Source organism: Suricata suricatta, chromosome 10 (assembly GCF_006229205.1).
Source record: "Suricata suricatta isolate VVHF042 chromosome 10, meerkat_22Aug2017_6uvM2_HiC, whole genome shotgun sequence".
Lineage (NCBI taxonomy): Eukaryota > Metazoa > Chordata > Mammalia > Carnivora > Herpestidae > Suricata > Suricata suricatta.
The window spans coordinates 75,591,724-75,611,949 of record NC_043709.1 but is presented as its reverse complement, the minus strand read 5'-3'; the positions used below and the strand labels follow the sequence as shown (position 1 = coordinate 75,611,949).

Here is a 20,226-nt window from a genome sequence, read left to right as displayed (position 1 = left end):
GAATTATCTACTTACTACACACTGTAGAATAGGAAATTCGGCTGTATGGAAGTCATTATTACGTGTGCTCTGTGCTCTTTAAACACACTGTTTCAGGATTCTTTATCTCAATGCCCAGGATTCATTGTCTCGCTGCTTCAAAGAATAAAGGGGTAGACACAGTGTAAGAACACGAGTCTACACCTAGCAGACGCCATGACAGGCTTTAAGTTTCCCCTCTAAAATAGGTCTAAAGGTCAGTCTCTCCAGAACTATTAGGCAGTTACACATTGCCCGAGGCAAAAGAGACCACCCTTGTAATTCCCTTAACATTGCTAAGGGCAGGCCTAGAAATAGAAGCTATAGGTAATCAGTTACTGCCTAAGGCTAGTTGCACCCTACGTGAGGGTCCTGGGTCCTGGGTCTACTCTGTGATTGGTTAACACTCTAAATGTTGTAATTGGATAAACCTGCTGTCAATAATATTGTGTAATAATAATTGGATCACTGTACCTATGTCACAATTTCCTGTAACTCCCCCTTCCCAAACTCATAAAAGGTCCTACCCCACGTTTGTTAGGGGCTTGCTCTCAGCATGGATCCATCACGCCGGTAAAGTCTGTGAGCCCGAGTTTAGGCCCCGGCGAGCCTAAACCCATAATAAAGCCCTTTGCCTTTGCATGCGTGCTTCGGCCTCCCTGGCGGTCTCTGGTTTTTGGGGGCAATATTAAAATCTGGGCATAACAACAATAAAATGAGCAGCGGGCAAAAGTTTATTACAGTATAAGATCAGAAAGTAAGAATAGTATGAAAGCTCTGTTTATAGCAAAGGGGCATTCGAAAGTGAATCCTTCCAACTATAGGCAAGGGACTTTGTTTTCTAGGGTTTTAGTTGGCCCACTACCCATCTCCCTTGATCCTTCTTGTAAGATTTAATAGATGGAGGCAGAGGCGAGAGGAAAGAGACCAAGATAAGGAGCAAAGAAAGCCTTTATTGGATTCTGCAGTCCCCAGCAAGGTTCCGTGACTCTGGAGTGGGGAGTCAGGGAAGTCGCGCCTGGTACGAGAGGGCAGGGTGTTTTATGGGTGCAAGAGTTCCGGGTTTGATCTCAGGTGGGCAGATAGCCAAGTAAGAGCATTTTTGGACCATGGCAGGGTGGAATTGGTTGTTTCCTTTTGGCAGGGTGAGGGAATACTGGAATTCCACGGTAGGCTACATTTCAAATGGTGTGAGACGTAACAGATCTGAGAGTGGGGGTCGTTGGTGTCTGGTCAGTGCCTGGAACTATTCTCTGAACCACAGTAAAATGGCCGCGTAGTTGCCCTCCTAAGGTAACTCTTACACTTCTCAGATTCTATCTTTACTGACTGGATAACTCTAGGTCCTGGGTTGTCCATTCCTGATTGGCTCAATTCCATTATGTGAGAAGTCAGACTATGGTCATACTGTCCCCTGTAGAACATAAGTTTTATGGTTTACTTATTTTAGTTAGGTATTTTGTTTGTCAAATTCCTGAGGGAAGCCTGAGTGGGAGTAGGTGGTGTAAGTTACATTCTTAAGAGGAACCTTATGCCTGAGGGGGTTACTGTGGTCAGCCGCTCCCAGCATTGTTCTAAAATATGTGTTTTTCCCCCACCCAGGCACCTCAGGTCTTAACCTTTCCCTCTCTGCCTATTTCATCCTATCTTTCCCTCCATAACATGAGCCAGACTTTTATATTCAGAGTTCAGCAGCCTTTTTCATAGATACTTCTAGTATAATTATCACTATATTTTTCATATTATTTATTATTTTTTAAAAATAAGCTTTAATATTATCACCTGAAATTTTATATGTTTATAAATTTGTTATATACATATAACAAAAATGTGTATTTGTTAAATTTCTACTATTTCCTTTGAAGTGCCTTTCTTTACCTTTACATCAGACAGTTCTCTGTGGAGACCCGCTCAGATCCCCAGAGTTGTATGAAGATTTAACTGAAGACATTTGAGATATACCAGATGAGAAAGAAGCCTTTTCAGAGCTTCCCTTATCTGACTAATAGGCAGAGAGTGAACCTGCCATAAATTCCCTCTTCAGGAAAGCCTCACTTCCAGGAAGAAGACTGACTGCTCACAGAGGTATGAGAAATTACATAAACAATCATTATCACAAACTTCCATTTGTTTCCATTAAAGCCCATTTGCTCTTTGAAACTCTCTTCTCCCATTCCCCTATTAAACTGGTCTATAAATCCTTCTCTCTAGCTATCCAGGGAGCTTCTTCATCTGAATTCTCCTACACCTATAGGAATAAAATGTGTTTTCTTCTGTTAATCTATTGTCGGTTAATTTGCAGGCCCCTGGCTATAAGACCTAAGTCAGTAGAGAAAAAGATTATGTATATGTATATACATATATACAAATATGTATAACATTGGTGAAAGCCTGTTATTGTTTTATTTTGTGGCTTGATTTTAAAGGAAGGATTCTATTTGTGTTACATATCAGAAGACAAAAAGTAAATGTTCATAAAAACATAGTGTCTCTGCTAGAAAGTCATTAAACTTTGGTTGATTTTCAGTCTGTTCCAATGTGAGACCAAAGAGAACAGAAAAAGGAGAAGAGAAGAGAGATAGGAAATGGATTATCAGAGTGAAGTATTGGGTGGGGTAGTTGAGAGGTGAACAGGAAACTTGACTGTTCAGGGTTTTTTTCACAGATAGACAGTTGTCCCATTCCTGGGTCTTTAAGATTATTGTGGCATCTCGTCTTCCTGACAGTTATTTCTGTGGAAGGAGAAAAGCTTTTCTCTGCCCTTTAAGTTCTACAGCTACCGCCTGCAAATTAAATTGGCAAAGACAGAAAACAGAAGGAAAAGCATACAAATTCTTATTGATGTTAATATTTTCAATTTTACATGCATGGGAGTTCACAGAAAAGAAGTGAGAGCCTGAAAAGGCAGTTAGGCTGGAGAGCTTATACACCATTTTAACAAAGGTCAATAAATTGTAGAAAGTACTAGATAAAGGAAAGGAGGCTTTTAGAGAAGGTAAATATGTGAGGAAACTAATGGAAGATAAGGATTATTTTAATAAGATTTGTTTGTGTGCCAACTTTCTATCTTCATAGCCTTAGAACTTCCTTGGAAAGGGGATTTATGGCTGTCATCATTTTTCAGAAGTTTCTGCTTGTAGTCAGATACGGGAATCTCCAAGAAGACTTTACTGCATCTGTTGATTCTCAATTTCCTTCAGTTTGAAATAATACATATTTTGGCATATTTTGGGGTAGGATATTCTGATCTTGTTCATTTCTTCGGGTCTTCCCATTACCATCCTTTACATTTTTATGTACATCAAAGCAGGTAACGTGTCCATAATTGTTTCCTGGCCTGCAAAAAAAAAAAAAAAAAAAAAGGACTAAGATTACTTCCAGCTTTCAATTTCTGTGATTCTATGAGTTGGCTAGTACAGGCTACTTCAAACTGTCCCAGTCAGAACTTTCCCCAAATTTACTAGTATATATTTGAACTTCACATCATCTGAAATCAAGGCCCTTCTGAAGATGGTACTCAGTGATTCTAATAGTTTTTGGTCTCATAGTATCCTTCTTCAGGTCTTGCTCTTCCACATTACTACAGTTTTATAGCAATTAATAATAATAATAATGATAATAATAACAACAACAGATAATAGTATTGATGTTTAATAGTGCTAAGCACCTTATATATTTTTTCTCATTTAACCATCACAATAATCCCATGAAGGGTGGCATTAATATTATTTCTTTTTGTAGCTTAAGAAATTGACATAGAGAGGCTAAGTGCCTTGTTCAATATCAAAAAGCTATAAGTGATGACTCTGGGATTCAAACCCAGTCACTGACTACAGAGCTCTGAATTTATTCTTTAAATTATACAGCATTCAAGTCAACTTTTAAATATTTCCCTTTTTTTAGGACAAATGTTACATAAATACATTTTTGTAAAAGAGCTCTATTTTACACAACTGTCTCAAAGAAAACATGAATCACTTCCCAACCTTTGGTAGGGCAAAGGTATTTCTTATGTATCCTTCCAAATATTTACACTTAGGGAAACTTTTGCTTCAGTGGAAAAACTCCATTGTCTATACCTCACTTTCTTTGGTTAGCTGATTCTAAGAAAGCTATTTTATAACTATGTAAGTTTGTTAGCAACGTTAAGTAATATTGATTGATATATGAAACAATGAAAACATTGCAAAATAATGCTTGCCTATGGATATGCAAATGGAATCTATTCAAGGGGAGGACAACCCACCCCAAGCCAGTTTTGCTTTCATTTGCACATTAATTTCAACATTCCTTTATTCCACATAAATTTGTTCTTCTTTGACTTCTTTGAATAAGTTATAACATCTTCCTGGTTTTTCTCATTTAAATAAGGAGGTAAGATATTTAACATTAACAACATAGATCTACACACTGAGATGTGATTTAGACTTTATGGCTCTCCTACATCACTTCCCATTAGTCTTTGCCAACTACCAGAACAGACCGATTATTTGTGGGTTTGCTCTTTTTGCTTTTGTGGGTTTTTAAAGGCAGCTATCTCTTAGGAACCCTAGTAGATTGGATGGACACACACATACACACATAAGGTCACAGAAAGAAAGGTCACTGGCATGTTGAGGAACAACAGGTACCAGGAGCAGCTGGTAGCAATAATAAACTCTTATGGAATTCCAACACTCAAATTTATACTCTAAGATTATGGTGTCTGATTCTATTGTCATCTTCTCCTTTATATAAGATTGTCAAGCCTCTCCAAGACACAGAATGTGCTTTATTGACCATGCTACCACAACCCTGACCTCTCATAAAAACTCCAATCTCTGGGAGCATTTTGCTTAAAGGGTGGTAGTGTAGCAAGATTGTTGGAGAAAGAGCACTTGGTGCTAGATCTTTGTAAGATGTCACTCCACATACACTGAGGTGCATTTGCTGCCAGAAAACAAAAACCATTTACCAAGAGTCCTCTCCTTTCCAATGCCTACTTTGCTGGGCCTGATTCTATTCACTTACTCTTTGGGGCCAATGAAATGGAGATGGAAGGGATGCGGCCAAGGAGGAGGAAAACAAACTTTTCCTCTACCTTCCAAGGTTGTCTGCCTTGTGCCTTACAAATTAGGCTGATAAAAGATTAACAAGAAATAAACAACAGAGTTTATTAACATGTGCAGTGTGCATACACACAAGAGAAACTCAGTAAAGAGTAAGTCAAGGGTGGTTAGAGAATTTGGACTTACATAACATCATAACAAAGAACAGTAAATTTGTAGAGAAGTGACAAGACAAATGAGAAGGGTGTTAGGCTTCCAAGTGTGGCAAATTATGAGAAGGTAAATATATAGGGGGAAATAATGAAAGATAAGGGTTATTTTAGCAAAGTTTATTATGTAGATTCCTCTGGGTGCCATCTCTGGGCTAATAAGTCTCTGATGATTATGAGTCTAAATGGGTTTTCAGTGCTAGAGCAAACAACTCTAAAATTTGTATGGAACCACAGAAGACCCTGAAGCCGAAGCAACCTTGAAAAAGAAAAAAAAAAAAAAAGCTGGAGGCATCACAATTATGGGCTTCAAGTCATATCACAGAGCTGTAGTAATCAAAATAGTATGGTACTGGCACAAATAATAGACACATAGATCAATAGAACAGAATAAAAAATCCAAAAATGAACCCACAATTATATGGTCAATCAATCTTCACCAAAACAGGAAAGAATATCCAATGGGAAAAAGACTTATCTCATTTTTCCAAAGGAAACTTACAGATGGCTAAAAGACACATGAAAATATCTTCAACATCACTCATTATCAGAGAAATACAAATCAAAACTACAATGAGGTATCAACTCACACCTATCAGAATGGCTAAAATTAACAACACAGGAAACAATAGATATGGGTGAGGATGTGGAGAAAGAGGAACCGTCTTGCACTATTGGCGGGAATGCACACTGGTACAGCTACTGTGGAAAACAGTGTGGAGGTTCCCCAAAAAGTTAAAACTAGGACTATCTTCCGATCCAGAATATGCACTAGGTGTTTACCCAAAAAATAAAAAAAGTACTAGTTCAAAAGGATATAAACCCCAATGTTTATAGCAGCAGCATCTATAATAGCCAAATTATGGAAAGAGCCCATGTGTGCATCAATTGATGAACTGATACAGAAGATGTGGTATATATATATTATATATATATATACAATGTGATATTACTCAGCCATAAAAAAGAATGAAATCCTGCCCTTTGCAACAACATGAATGGATCTATCTAGAGAGTATTAGGCTAAGTGAAATAAGTCAGTCAAAAAAAGGCAAACACCGTATGATTTTACTCATATGTGGAATTTAAGAAATGAAACAAATGAGCAAAGGGGGAAAAAAAAGAGGCAAGTCAAGAAATAGACTCTAAACTACAAAGAACCAAATGATGGTCACTAGAGAGAGAAAGATAGGGGGATAGGTTAAACAGATGGTGGAGATTGAGGAGTGCACTTGTTGTGATAAGCACCAAATGTTGCATGGAAATGTTGAATCGCTATATTGTACACCTGAAACTAGTATTACACAGTATGTTAACTAACTAGAATTTAAATAAAAACTTAGGGGTGCCTGTCTGGTTTACTCAGTAAAGCATTCAACTCTTGATCTCAGGGTCATGAGTTCAAGCTCTACTTTGGGCATAGAGCTTACTTTAAAAAAATGAAAAAATAAAAACTTTAAAAAAGAATCTAAGTTTTTAGGGAAGAAGATGGGGGGCAGAGAGCTTTTTTGGTACCTAATGTTTCTCAATTTTCTTCAGCTTAAAATAATTCTTATGCCAAAGTAGTATATTTGGGAGTGGCATATTTTGATCCTCTATCAAGAAATAGAGAAGAAAGATTTTGAAAATATATCCCAGAGAGTGAAGTAAAAGGGGTGAAGTGTGAGAACCAAGGTTTGGGATACCAGGTAAGCCAGGAAGAGATAACGTGTCAAGTAGGGAGTGATTAATAGTGTCAAATGATGTAAGAGACAAGGTAAGTAAGAAACGAGAACTTTTGGATTTGTTAATGACAGTGTCATTGGGACATTCAGCTTATGAATTTCATTGGCTAGTGAGTGGGAAGGCTAGACCACAGAGGGTTATGGGGTGAGTGGGTGTGGAGAAATAGAACAATATTTTATACTGCTCTTGAGAGGTTTAACAAAGAAAGAAGGAAATATTAGAAGAGCAACAAAAAGGGCAGATCCCAGAAATAAATTCTTCAAGGGAACACTCACGGCCTTTTGTTTACATGTAGGGTGGAACTTACAAGGACTCTCTTCATAAAACTCTGGGTCCTTAATTTCTCAGAATAAATTAAAAAAGAGACACCAGACTGATTCCCATAATCTTAAAAAAAAAAGAAAGAAAAGAAAAAAAAAGATTATTAGCATGTTAACATCAAGCAGGAGCTCAAAACCTCAATCTGAATTTAAGAAATTCTCTGTTGTGGGTCGCCTGGGTGGCTCAGTCAGTTAAGTGTCTTACATCAGCTCATGTCATGGTCTCAAGGCTTCTGAGTTTTAGCCCCACATCAGGCTCTGTGTTGATAACTCAGAGCCTAAGAGCCTGCTTTGGTTTCTGTCTCTGTCTCTCTGTTTTTTACCTGCTCACACTCTGTCTCTCTCTCTCAAATATAAATGAACATTAAAAAAAAGAAAGCACTTTCGGTTGTGTGAGAAATTATCTGTTGCAGTTTCCAAGTATACTTCCCAGAAAGCTAAAACTCAGAGGCTGTGGTACAGAAAGGCTGACAAATTAAGGTACTCCAATCAGAGTAATGAGTAAGTCTGAAACAACAACGAGTAGCAAGGGAAAAGAGATAGAGTAAATTTAACACAAGATAGGGTGCAAGCTGGATACAGTGACCTTGTCAGCTGAATCCTGGGATACGTGACGTTCATATGTTCCGCACCTCTCCCTGCTGCACAGCCTTTCCTGCTACTCAATGGTTTCAGGGACCAGGCTTGAAGTATGAACAAGAGGATTTAAGTAGAGGAAAGGTATTTCCCAATGACACATTCTTTCCATATTGGAGAGGCCCCGGAGTAAGTATACCTGGCCACAGCCGTAATTTGCCAGTTGGCCTGCTGAACAACTATGCGTTTTATCTGCCTGGGGATGGCTCTGTTACCAATCTAGTAGAGCCACTAACTCAGACAACTATCCTATAAGCCCTGGCACACGGCCTACTGCTCCATTCCATGACTCCGGAGAGGCTAGGCAAATTGAAAGTGAAGCTCCCAGTTGAGTTTGCCAACACTGTCGCTAAACACACTCAGATAAACTCGTTGCAAGAGAAGCCAATAACTCAAGAGACCAGGGTTTGGAAAAGAGAAAGAGAAATTTATTTCAGGTGATGGCAGCCAAAGGAGCTGGTAGGTTCTAGCCTTACAAACTGATCTCTGTCCACAAGATGGACACCTGAAGTTGCAGGGGGAAGGTGGTGCATGCAATAGAGCAGACGGGGATCATGTGATCATGGGTGGGAGGTGGTGTGTATTCAGCACATGAGTCATGGTCAGGGAGGGAGTTGTGTGGGATGTTCTGCTTGCTATCAGGGCTTTTCTGGCCTGGCAGTTGGAATGTTCTGGCAACTGTAAAACATCTTCATCAATGCCTCAAGAAACTGCAATAAGAAATAAGAAAAATGGATTTTAGTTTCAGCATGAGTTAAGTGGTCTTGTCTCTTTCTGGTTTTAACTGTTGGGGCTTATAGTTGAGCAAGAGGGCTTGCTAATAGCTCATCTATGACTTTACAGACACTGAGCACTTGTATTTCTTGTGTGTATTTAATGCATTACAAGTTTTTGTTGCTTCATATACCTCATATATATTCAGTGTTCATGAATACAATGTTCATGAACACATCTTATAGGTTCTACGTGTCTCACAAACTACTTGCCTCTAAACAATTCAGTGTATCCTCACTTGTTTATTTTTTAAGTATTCTATAGTAGAATTGAGTGATACAATAATAAATTGTATTATTAAATAATATGGCACATACTTATTACATTCTCAAAAAGATTTTCTGATGATTTTTTTCCCCATTATTCTTGGATCTTCTCCATTTCTGTTTCATGCTGCATCCATCATCCTAACAGTCTACATTCATTAATAACTTGATTCACTTACAAGAGCCAGAGGTGAAACTTCTGATTTGGGGGTTTTGTGACTTTTTGCTTCTTTACAATGTAGCTGGTGGGGTGATGGTTGGGTGGCACTTAAGGGACTCAGGGAAGCAGCCATTTTACTTTTCTGGGTGTTTCCTGTTTCTGTGTAAGGCAGAAAACAGTCCCTAAAGCCACAGTCAGGGAAGCCTAAACAGGACAATTCTTCCAGGTCCTTTGGCTTCAGCTACCGTGTCAGATAGTCCTTAAAGACGAGTACCATCAATCCATTCCTCCCTTCATGCATGTGCTGCTCTAGCCATTAAGAGGTAGAGATTATTTCCTTTCCCAGAATCTGGTCTGGTCTGTAACTTGCCTTGACTAGTAGAACGAGGTGGAAGTTGAAGAGACTCACAACCCACTAAAATGATATAAAGGTTGTTTTAAAATGAAGACATTTGAGATACAGCAGATGCAGAAAGAAGCCCTCTCTGAGCTTCTCTTATCTGACTGAATACAGAGACTTCCAGGATGAAAAATTGCATAAAGAATCATATTACAAACTCTAATACCTTCCATTTATTCTATTTCTTTCCCATAGAAGTCCTATATCTACACCTCTGACCTTTCTTCTATGAATATATAAACCTTTACCCCTGATTGTTCAGTGAGTCTCTTCTTTGGACATTCCTGCATGCATGTGAATAAAACTTTTTTTCTTCCACTGTTAACCTGTCTATTGTCAATTAATTTGCAGTCTCTCAATGAATAGACCTAAGTTGGTAGAGGAAAAGTTTCCTTCCAACAAAGTGATGTTGTGCCCATTCTAGACTTAGCTTTTCAGGAGTCTAGAAGCTTCCATTTTTGTTTCAAGAAGCTAGAATCCATGGCATTGTCCAAGAGGAAGAATTTCCTGTCCCCTTCAAAGTCTCTCTAGTTAGACTAAGAATCAAATTGACATGAGACAAATTGCCAGGAGAAAAATCAGATTTAATTTCATTCCTATAGGGGATCCACAAAGACATGGAAATTCCGAAGACAAGCAAAATGAAGTATATATGTCATCTTGAAGGACTCCATTCCTTTTTAGTGGAGTCTGTCTGGTTGTGGAATCAGGGGAATACTGGCCTCATTTCGATGGTTTGGAAGTTTCTTTCTAGTTCTATTTTTTTGGAGGGCAGTTAGAAGGTACTAACTCTTCTTTAAATACTTGGTAGAATTTGCCTGTGAAGCCATCTGGCCCTGGACTTTTGTTGGGAGATTTTTGATTACTGATTAAATTTCTTTGCTGGTTATCAGTCTGTTTAAGTTTTCCATTTCTTCCTGTTTTCCTTTTGGCATTTTGTCTGTTTCTAGGAGTTTATCCATTTCTTCCACATTTTCTAGATAATTTTGCATACAATTTTTAGTAATAATCTCATATAATTGTATTTCTGTGGTATTGGTAATTATTCCTCCTCTCTCATTTCTGATTTTATTTAGGTCCTTTCTCTTTTCTTTTTGATAAGTCTGGGTAGGGGTTTATCAACTTTATTAACTTTTTTATTCAACCAGTTTCTAGTTTCATTGATCTGTTCTACTTTTTTTTTGTTTCTATATCATTTATTTCTGCTATAATTGTTATTATTTCCCTTTTTCTGTTGGATTTAGGTTTCATTTGTTGTTCTTTTGCTTTCTTCTTTTTATGTAAGATTAGGTTGTTTATTTGAGATTTTTTTGTAAGTAGGCCTGTATTCCTATATACTTCCCTCATATGACCACTTTTGCTACCTTCCAAAGGTCTTGAACTATCCTATTTTCATTTTCATTTCTTTCCATGTATGTTTTTTTATTTCTTCCTTGATTTCCTGGTTTATCCATTCATTCTTTAGTAGCATGTTGTTTAACTTCATTGTATTTGTAGTCTTTCCAAATTGTGTGTGTGTGTGGTTGACTTCAAGTTTCATAGCATTGTGATCAGAAAATATGCATGGTTGAGCCCTGATTTGTGACCCTGATTTGGAGAATGTTCCATGTACACTTGAAAAGAATGTGTATTCTGTTGCTTTAGGATGGAATGTTCTGAATATATCTATTAAGTCCATCTGGTGCAGTGTATCATTCAAAGCCATTGTATACTTGTTGGTTTTCTGCTGAAATGATCTGCCCATTGATGTAAAGGGGGGGGGTTAAAGTCCCATACTATTATAGTATTATTATCAATGAATTCCTTTATATTTGTTATTGTTTTATATGTTTGGGTGTTTTCATGTTAGGGACATAAATATTTACAATTGTTAGATCTTCCTGTTAGATAGTCTCCTTTATTATCTCCTTTATAGTCTCCTTTATTATGATATAGTGTCCTTCTTCATCTCTTATTTCAGGGTTAGGTTTAAAATCTAGTTTGTCTGATGTGCCTGCATGGCTCAGTTGGTTGAACATCTGACTCTTGATTTTGTCTCAGGTCATAATCCAAGGGCCATGGGATTGAGCCCCATGTTGGACCCTGTGCTGAATGTGGAGCCTCCTTGGATTCTCTCTCTCTCTCTCTCTCTCTCTCTCTCTCTCTCTCTCTCTCCCCTCTCTCCTTCCCTCTCTCTCTCTCCCTCTCTCCTTCTGCCCCTCTCCATAGCTCCTGCTCTCTCTTGCACTCTCTCTCTCTCTCCCTCAAATTAAAAAAAAAAATCTAGTTTGTCTGATACAAATATCACTACTCTGGCTTTCTTTTGATGTTGATTTATTTGCATGATAAATGTTTATCTCCTCACTTTCAATCTGCATATATCTTTAGGTCTAAAATCAGTGTTTTATTGGCAGCATATAGATGGGTCTTTTTTTTTTTTAGTACATTCTGACATTCTATGTCTTTTGAATGGAATATTTAGTTCCTTTACAGTCAGAGTAATTTTTTATATATATTTGGTGCCATTTTATTGCTTGTTTTATCATTATTTCTGGAGATCTTCTCTGTTCCTTTTTAGTCTTTATCACTTTTGGTCTTTCCTTCTTACTCAAAGAATCATGCTTAATATTTCCTGCAGGGCTGGTTTAGTGCTCACAAACTCCTTTAGTTTTTGTTTGTCTGGGAAACTATCTTTCTATTCTGAATGATAGCCTTTCTGGATAGAGTGTTCTTGGATGCCTATTCTTCCCATTCAGTACATTGAATATATCATGCCACTCTCTGCTGGCTTGCTAAGTTTCTGGGAAAAGATCTGCTGCTAACCTTATGGGTCTTCCCTTGTAAGTTAGGGACCTCCTTTGTCTTGCTACTTTTAGGATTTTTTTCTTTATCACTATATTTTGCAAATTTAACTACAATATGTCTTGGTGTTTGCCTGCTTTTGTTGATTTTGAATGGAGGTCTCAGTGCCTCCTGGATCTCTGTCCTCCCCCAGATTTGGGAAGTGTTCAGCTATTATTTCCCCCAAACAAACCTTATGCCACCTTTCTTCCTTCTTCTTGTTCTGGGACTTCAATGATATGAATGTTATGTTTGGTGGGATTACCTAAGACTGAGTTACCTAAGTCTATTCTTGTGACCACAGTTCTTTCTCTCTTTTGTTCAGCTTCATTATTTTGCAAATTATATCTTCTATATAACTTATTCATTCCTCTGCTTCTCCCATCCTTATGGTTATTACTTTCAGTTCGTTTCAAGTCACAGATACCACATTTTTCATTTCTGCATGATTGTATTTTAGCTCTTTTTCTCTGCGGTGTCTCCCTAAAGTCTTCCATGCTTTTCTCAAGCCCAGTAAGTATCCATATGACTTTTACTTTAAATTCTACATCAGGCATATTACTTATATCTGTTTCAATTAGATTTGGCTGTGACCTTTTCTTATTCTTTTGGGATGAATCTCTTCATCTTAGTATTTTGTGTAAGTGTCTGTCTTCTCTGTGTTAGAAAATCCTGCTATGTTTCCTGCTCCTGTGAGTATTTCCTGCTCCTATGGAATTTGCTGCATGCCCTCTACTTCTATATTTGGGCTGCTCTGCCCCTCAGGTCAGTCATCTGCAGAGGCTCTTCTTGCCTGCAATGAGGAATGTTTGGACCTTGGTCAGAGTGTGGTGAGGTGAGTTTTAACTATATGTGCTCTGGTCTGCTTTTTAAATGAGACCCAATGCTATTTCCATTAGAACTGAAGCTTTTCAGGGGCTTCTGGGTGGCTCAGTCAGTTGAGCATCCAACTTCAGCTTAGGCCAATCACACAGCTCATGGGTTCAAGCCCCATGTTGGTCTCTGTGTTGATGGCTTAGAGCCTGGAGCCTGCTTTGGATTCTGTGTCTTCATCTCTCTCTCTCTCCCCTTTCCCACTTGTACTCTGACTCTGTCTCTAAAAAATAAAAACATTTAAAAAGTAAAAAGAAAACTAAAGCTTTGCAGAACTCTGTGGTCAGTGGATATGGTGTGTGTGGATTTGTACTCATCTTCTGGGGAAGAGGCCTGGTGCACTGGTCCTAAAGCACACTTGCCCAAGAAAAGCAGTTCCAGCACAGCACAGGGGGGTGGGATCTGGTATAACCACATTAGGCAGCCAGTGTTGGTGCTGTGCTGTTCACTGAAGTTGGTTTATGCTGAAAGGCGGGGAGGGAAATGGTGCCTGCTATCTCCTCTGGAGTCCATCCTTGCTGCTCTCATCAAAGCCCTCCCAGATGAGAATAATTTTCCCTTGTGTGTCCCTGGCGTTTTTCAAATTGCTGTTTTCTCACTGTGTCCAGGTTGTTTGCCTGCCTGGACCAGTGTATCACCTTCTGGGTTCTATTTTAGCCAAGCCTGCTGACTTTTAAAACTCCAAACTTTAGGGACCTTGTGGGTGGGGACCTGCACTGGTCTTCTGGTTGAGGATCTTGCTGTGCTAAGATCAATGCAGGTTTGAGCTAGAAGTGCAGTTACACCAGAGCATAGGGACTTGGGATTTGGAGAAAGCGGCTAAATAGCCAGTATCTGAGTTAGCTGCCCTTAGCAGTGTGTTTCTGTGCCACTGCTGGGGGGCAGGGGAATGAAATGGTGCCCCCTGGCTCCTTCTATGGAGAGGTAATGCCACCTCTCACAGATGTGCTCCAAGAAGAAGGAACAGTCTTCCACATGTGCCCTAGGTGATCCTCAGATTGCATCATCTGCCCCTGGGTGGCTTGCATGTCTTCTCTCCTTGCATGTTTTTTGTCTCATAAAAGAATCCTTTCTCTTGAGGGGCAGGGCAGGTCTGTATCCCAGCCGAGTCCATGGACCTCCAAAACTCCAGTCCTCACACCCCTCTGGTGACAAGAACTCACAATAAGCAGCTCCTCTCATTTTCCCAGCAGTGACTTTGGAGAAGTGTTCTTGTGTATATCCTTGCATGCTCCACTCTCTCTCACCTTTCTCCATGACCAGGGCTCCCTCCCCTCAGCAGCATCCTCAATCCCTTTCTCCTAAACCACATCTCCATACTTCCTACCTTCTTCAATGTGTCCTCCTCTCCTCCACTAGTTGTTCAATTTGTTCTGTCAATCTTCAGGTCAATTTCCTGGATATTCAGAATGATTTGATAGTTATCTAGCTGTCTTTGAAGGATGAATCAAGTCTGGAGTCCTCCTACTGAAATGCCCAACAATAAACCACCAGAGTCCAGAGTCAAAGCCAAGCGGCAAGGGTCGTTTATTGCAGGTTCGAACCCGGGATCTCCGCACTCTCCACGCCGCCGATAGAGCGGGGAGAGAGAGAGAGAGCCCCGAGCAGGTGATTTACACTTTTTTATAGGCAGATACAAACAAGTTTGGGGTGTTCCCCAGCCACAGCACAAGCATTGGTCAAAGTTGAGGTTTAAACACTCAGCCTCTTTTGATTGGGTCCCGCCATAACTTGGACACTAATATTCCCTGCCCTGTTATCGGGCTTTCCCGCTGACCTTCCCTGACCGTCTGGCCGTCCCCACCCAGCCATCTGGTTGTTCCCACCCAGGGTGTTGCCCCCCAAGCATCAGTACAGAAGCAGAACAAGCAGGGCGGGTCCAGTTTTAATTTTCTCAGAAATAGTACAGACCAGCTAAGTCTTGGTCTGTCTAGCTCTAATTTTAAGGTTTTGGGCTTCTCACTACCACACCACCATCTTAGCTCCCCACTGAAGGACACCAGTTATAGAAAATACATAAACTAACCAGTGTGACTATGTTCTAATAAAATCTTATTTATAAAAACAAGCAACAGCCACATTTGTCCAATGGGCTATAGTTTTCCAACTCTTGCATTATTAGTTCACTTAATATTAAAAAAATATGAGAATTATTATCTCCATTTTACAGATAAAGAAATAGGGACAGATAAGGAAAGAGAAATCGCAAGTAAATTGCCCAAGTTCACACAGTTATCAAGTTACAGAACCAAGATATAATCCCAGGCAGTCCGTCTCTAGAGAAGTGTCCTTCAGCTATGACTAAAAAAAATTTTTTTATGTTTATTTATTTTTGAAAGAGAGAGACAGAATGTGAGTGGGGGACTTTACATTCAGAGTAATTTTTTATATATATTTGGTGCCATTTTATTGCTTGTTTTATCATTATTTATGGAGATTTTCTCTGTTCGTTTTTAGTCTTTATCACTTTTGGTCTTTCCTTCTTACTCAAAGAATCACGCTTAATATTTCCTGCAGGGCTGGAGAGAGGGAGACACAGAATCTGAAGCAGGCTCCAGGCTCTGAGCTGTCAGCAAAAAGGCCAATGTTGGGCTCAAACCCACAAACTGTGAGATCATGACCTGAGCTGAAGTCAGATTTTTAACTGATGGAGCCACCCAGGCACCCCTCAGGCATGATTTTTAAAAGTGTGTATATGCATTTTTTTTAGTCTTATACTATACCTACTCTTCTGCATGTTATTTTCTTTTAATGATACCTTGGCTATCTTTCCATATCAACCTATTTATAAATCTACCTCATACCTTTCAGTAGCTGTATGGTATTTCATTATATGAATTACCAATCAGGAAATATCTAGCTTATTTCTGTGCATTTGCCTTTAAAACAATGCTTCACTAAGTATCCTTGTCCTGAGGTATTTGCACACATGTTCTCACATACCTAAGAATTTAGGGAAAATTACTACAAGTGCTAAGTCAAAGAATATAACAGTTAGAATATATTTTAAAAACAAAGAACAAGGGCACCTGGGTGGCTCAGTCAGTTGGGCATCCAACTTCAGCTCAGGTCATGATCTCACTGTTCATGGGTTCAAGCCTTCCATCAGGCTCTGTGCTGACAGCTCAGAGCCTGGGGTCTGCTTCCAATTCTGTGTTTCCCTCTCTCTCTCTGCTCCTTCCCTACTCGCACTCTCTCTCAAAAATGAGTAAATATTAAAAAAAATCAAAACCAAAAAAAAACCCAGAACAAAACAAAAATATTTTTAAATCCCACGCCAAGTTACTTTTAATAGAGGGAATTCAGTGTGGGGAACCAGTTCCAAAGATGTAGAAGGGAGCCTGAAAGGGCAAATACACCACTCAAAGATCAGTAACAACATAAAGCCGATTTGGGGCTGGAGAGACAAAGAGGTGGTCGTAGGACCAGAGGCAGCAGCTGGAAGCACTTTGGATTGTCCTGCCTGGCAGAAGCTGGGTCATACATGAGTCAGATGCAGCCTTTGCTGGGAATGCCCTGGAAATAGAAAGGGAAAAGGTAGGTAGGTCTCCCTTGTGAGGAGGGTCGCGGGGAGACGATCGGCACAAGGACTTTCCTTCCCAAAGGCTGATGGCCAATGTAAATAAATGAACGTGCCCAAAAGCTGATGGCTAACGGCAAACTTTATTAGAAACAGCATCTTATTTTATACCCTCCTTGCAAGCATGGAGAGCACAGTGAATGTTACAGTAAATATCTTAATCCTAACAACAGTTACAGATAAAGAAAGGACAGATCAGGAACATCCTGCCACTGTGCATGGGTATATCTCCAGTGTCGTGTTCCTTGACGCACTTGGCTGGTGACCAGGAAGGCACCCTCCTGCGTGTCGTCCTGGGACTTCATTAAGTCCCATGTTCCCACGTTCTGACAACAGAGGTCCGGCAAGAACAGTTTCTCCTGTTTCTCAGCGGAAACATACTAGCTTCTTCTATTCTTTGGCTCTTCAGTCTCTTGCTGGTACTTCCCATTGACTGAATCTACCTGGGAGCCAGTGGGCAAAGGAGCCTGGGGACCGTAGTTTGCAGGCGTTAGCGCTTGTGCGACAAATCTGAGCAGAAGAAGGGTAGGAAATGGAACAGAGAGCAAATAGGACATGGCTGAAGCAAACAATATTGTGCTTTCAGTTTCGATATATATTTCCAATTTTTGCCCATCAAAGAAGGTGCAAAGATTTATAGTTCCGATAAATTTGTCTCTTTTCCATAGTTCTGATAAATGTCTTTTTTCCAGCAAATTCTCCAGCACCACGAATTTGTCTATTGAAGTTAAAACGATATTTTGGTGTTTTAATTTCCATTTGTTTAATTATGAATAAAATTGAGCATCTTGTTCTTGTTTGTTTATATACCATTAATATTTACTTTTCTGTTAATAGTAGGTTCACATCCTCTGTCAATTTTTCTATTAAATTATTGTACTTTTCTTATTACTTGTAAGAACTCATATGTATATATATAGTCAAACATGAATCTCTTTCTTCTTCTATATCCTCTGGATTAGAGAGTTTGTCTCTTATATAGGAAGTTTTTTCCTGAAAGATTATAAATATGTTAGATAGAAGAACTTCAATTTTTTTCTTATTATATATATTTTTTGCTTTAGCCAGAGAGCATAATGATAACTAAAACTTTGGGTCTCTTCTAGGTTATTATTCTAGGTTATAAGAGATCTTAGAATTGAGAATATCCTCTTGTGCATCCTACATTCCTTCTTCATTAATTTCCAAAGGAATTTCTTTTTTTTTTTTAATTCTTTTTATGTTTATTTTTGAGAGAGATAGAGAGACAGAGCATGATCAGGGGAGGGGGAAAGGTGGAGAGAGAGGGAGACACAGAATTTGAGACAATCTCCAGGCTCTGAATTGTCAGCCCAGGGCTGACATGGTGCCTAAACTCATAAACTGTGAGGTCAAGACCTGAGCTGGAGTCAGACACCCAACCAACTGAGCCACCCAGGTGCCCCCAAAGGAATTCCTTAATTAATGAGACACACCCTTTTCCTCCCATCTGAGATATGAAATGTGACTAAATTGGAATCTCTGATAGGCCTCCTATTTTATGTCTAGGCCTATACTGTGTCTTGTCTACTCTTGATTCGAAGTTTTGGGTTTTTTTGTTTTTTTCTTTCTTTTTTTTTTTTTTAAATTTTTAATGCTTTTAATTTATTTTTGAGAGACAGAGAGAAACAGTGCGAGCAGGGGATGGTCAGAGAGAGAGGGAGACACAGATCTGAAACAGGCTCCAGGCTCTGAGCTAGCTGTCAGCACAGAGCCCGACGCGGGGCTCGAACCCACGAATTGTGAGATCTGACCTGAGCCGAAGCCGGATGCTTAACCAACTGAGCCACCCAGGTGCCCCTCTTGATTCTAAGTTTTGATTTAGGGATATGGATTGTCGTGAAGAAGGCCTTGAATTAAAAGGAAGTTGGAGGTAGTATTGGAATAGGAATACAGGGTCATTTTCCCAATACATGCAAACGTTTTCTCAGCAAAAGGCTAGAGATGGTGCCCATACTGACCACATTAATCTAACTGGTCCCATGAAGTTAACAAAATCATGCTTCTCAAAAGCAAGAACTATGTGAGTTTTGTGTTTTACCAGTTTTCCCTAGCACTTGGCCTAGTTCATAATACAGCAAGGATCCTCAACAAATATTTACTTATTTAAAGATTATTTAAGTCAGAAGGATCTCCTGCTTCTCCAACATATCTGGGCCTTAAGGATTGATGACTACAAGGGTCTTAGGAAAGGTGTTTCTGTTATTATGATGTGGCATGGTTAGGTGCCATAACATTAATTTATTTTCAATATGTATCACCCTGCTCTCTTAATGATATCTTAAGAGCTACTTTTACCTCTTCTTTAGGCCACAATGTCACAGAAAAGGGGAATCAAAAAAAATTTGCTAATTTAAGTAAGAGTTGAAAAGATTAAGGTACATATGAAAAAAGCCAGTTTTTAATTTTTAAAATCAGTTCTTTGCTTCATATGAACTAGATGGAATTATAGATGGGAATAAGGAGAAGGAGACAGGAGGGCAGGTTGGTTGCTGGGGGAGGAAAGATAGAGAAGAGGGCCCACCATCAGGAATACCCAGATAGGGCAGTCCATCCCCATCCCATCCTGTCCACACAAACACATAATCTGAGTGCAGTCCACTGTTCAACAACTGTGGATGTTTATGGTCATTTTAATTTGATAGTGAAAATTTTGGGTGTCTTAGGTGGATAAATGTGCAAGGGAAACCTCACCACCTCAAATAAAGGGCAAGTGAAGAGCAAGAGTTAAGACTTTGCCAATGAGTACATGTTGGGTTGTTTCCATTTTTTGGTAATAATGAATAAGATTACTATAAATGGTACAGTTTTTTGTGGGAATGTTTCCATTTCTTTTGGTCATATATCTATAGGAATGAAATTATATATCTCTGGAATGAAATTTTTGGTCCTGTGGTAACTATGTTTAACCTTCTTGGAATTGCCAACTGTTATACAAAGCAGATGTACTATTTTATATTCTCAACAGCAATGTATCAGAGTTCCAGTTTGTTTCCATCTTCACCACACTTGTCTATTTTTTTGATTATAGCCATTGTAATGAGCATGAACTGGTATCTCATTGTGGTTTTGATTTATATTTCCCTGATAGTTAATGACATTCATCATCAATAATATTCATGTGCATATATTGGCCATTTGTATATTTCTTTGGAGAAACATCTATTCAGATCCTTTGTCCATTTTTAAATGGACTCCTTTATTGTTTTATTGTTGGAGCACCTGGGTGGCTCAGTTGGGTAAGCTGCTGACTCTCAAACTTGGCTCAGGTCATTACCTCATGATCAAGCTCCGTCACAGGCTCTGGGCTGACATTGCAGACTCTGCTTGAGATTCTTTCTCTCCCTCTCCCTCTGCCTCTCCCCTGAACATGGCCTCT

At 39.2% G+C, this 20,226-nt stretch overlaps 1 long non-coding RNA gene across 3 annotated transcripts in view; it reads left to right on the top strand.

The window, feature by feature from the left end:
- The window catches only part of LOC115305600, a 159,787-nt gene that overhangs the window by 99,837 nt on the left and 39,724 nt on the right, over positions 1–20,226 (top strand). For 2 of the 3 annotated variants that reach the window (XR_003914877.1, XR_003914875.1), the window contains one exon: positions 1,908–2,103. This is a non-coding gene — a long non-coding RNA (uncharacterized LOC115305600). The remainder of the gene's footprint in view (positions 1–1,907; positions 2,104–20,226) is intronic. The other variant, XR_003914876.1, reaches the window with a different exon arrangement.